The following is a 2,179-nucleotide window of genomic DNA, read 5'->3' as shown; positions in this document are numbered from 1 at the left end:
ACATCTTTGTTGTTATTGTCATGTATGCATGTGTGTGTATGTTTGTGTTTTGCATTAAAAATGCAATATTGATCTTTAACTTTGAACATTCTGTTTAAACTATTTTAATGTTTCATAAAATTTTATCTATCATACGTTTCAAAATTACCTTTCAACTTTTGTTGTTGTTTATTTTACCTCTATATATGCTGTAAAACCTCTACTATAATCTGAATTGTGTCCCCCCAAAACTCATAAGTTTAAGCCCTAATCCCCAATATGATTGTATTTTTATATAAAGCCTTTAAAGTAGTAATTAGGGTTCAATGATGTCATAAGGGTGGGAGTTTAATCTATGATGATCAGTGTTCTTATAATAAAAGGAGGAGATACCAGGGATGTACACACGCAGGATAAAGGCCATATGAAAGCACAGCAAACAGATGCCCATGTACAGGCCAAGGAGAAAGGCCATGGGAGGAACCGTCTCCCCTGCTTGCACCTTCATCTTGAACTTCCAGTCTCCAGAACTGTGAGAATATAAATTGCTATGGTTTAAGTCATCCAGTGCAGGGCATTTTATATAATAAACTAATATACTTATGTTTTTTATTATTTTTGACATTTTAATAAGCTACAAAATTTTATTCTTAAATATATATACATCCTAGATACAGTTGCCAAATTAATGTTTGAGTATATCTTGATGTTACAGAATGAAAACTGAACACACTGTGAAGTTTAGTCATAGTTAAGGTGAAAAGAGAGTCTTGAAGTCTTTTGATTATATCTCAGTTATAAAATAATGACATTGATGCTTTTAACGTGCAACGCACATTTTTTTAAAAATTCATTGCTCTTTTTAAATCTGAGACAGCTAACATTTTAAAAAATCACTGCTGTTTGGGAAAGTAATGGATATGCCTTTAAATGAATCATAATACAAACATATTTGCTTATTTATATGATGTTAAAATTCTTAATTATATAGCTACTAAAGTGTACCTTATGTTGATTAAATGATATTTGAAAATGTGGAAAAATGCATTGAATTTCAGGAACATAGCTCCAGTCATAGTTAACTTTGCTAACTTGTACTTATTTTTAGAACTCTCATCAGAGGACAGTAAAATACGACCTGGATCAAAGGTCCAGTGAATATGACTTTTCCTTAATGCATTTTGGTCTGCATGTTTACTTACAATCATCATTCCTCTCCAAATTTCCCACTTAGTCCATTAAAAATTAATGCTATGAAAGTTCTCTAAAGTGTTCAGCTCTTTTTTGGAGTCTCTCAATGATTGCAACATTGTACAAATCTGCTTCTTCTAGTGTGACTGTTTCATCTAGCAATTTGAGAAAAGAAGTGGCACTGCCAGGGAAAGGGAGGACTTCTTTGCGACCCTTGGTATTTTCCAATGAAGTCTTTGATGTGGCTTACCCAAAACCTGTGACATGCAGCTCAAGCAGTGTTTAGAGGGAAATGAATAGCTATTAATGCCTACAGGAAATATAAAATTTCTGGAAGATCTTTTTCCATTTGGCTAACCAGATCTGTATTTTAGTGAAATGTTCCAGATTATTAGACAACAGGCAGAGTGTCTTTATTCTCATCCTCAATACTCTTTGCTTTAGAAAAAAATTTTGGTGTAGCACTTCCCAGTCTGTGATCCTGCCCTGAGAAGGGCTGGAATACAGTCTTCATTGACATACATAGCTCATTTTTTTTTTTTAATCTTTAACTAACATCCAGCATTTCTTTGTCAAAAATCTTTTGTAATTCTGAAGGTAATTCACCTTTTTGGTGGAGTTCAGAACCTACTTACTGACTTGCACCATCAGAATAACTTCTGAAATCATTAGCGACTTAGAATCCATTTTACCATAGTTTTTTTTTTTTTTTTTTTATGCGGTACACGGGCCTCTCACTGTTGCGGCCTCTCCCATTGCGGAGCACAGGCTCTGGATGCTCAGGCTCAGTGGCCATGGCTCACGGGCCCAGCTGCTCCACGGCACGTGGGATCGTCCCAGACCGGGGCACGAACTCGTGTCCCCTGCATCGGCAGGCGGACTCTCAACCACTGCGCCACCAGGGAAGCCTGTTTTCAGTAGTTTTAGTATGAGGTACTTGGCTGTGTTTTTATTTGCATTTATCACACTTCAGGTTTCTTTGAACTTCTTTGATCTGTGGGAGGTTTTG

General features: G+C 35.9%; 1 pseudogene; it reads right to left on the bottom strand.

The window, feature by feature from the left end:
- Positions 1-1,230: 1,230 nt before the first annotated feature.
- On the bottom strand, positions 1,231-1,864 carry LOC116752238 (annotated as a pseudogene).
- Between the last annotated feature and the right edge of the window lie 315 nt (positions 1,865-2,179).

This window comes from Phocoena sinus, chromosome 3, assembly GCF_008692025.1.
Source record: "Phocoena sinus isolate mPhoSin1 chromosome 3, mPhoSin1.pri, whole genome shotgun sequence".
In the NCBI taxonomy this organism is placed as follows: Eukaryota; Metazoa; Chordata; class Mammalia; order Artiodactyla; family Phocoenidae; genus Phocoena; species Phocoena sinus.
The sequence above is the reverse complement of the archived record's forward strand: the minus strand, read 5'-3'. Positions and strand labels throughout refer to the sequence as shown.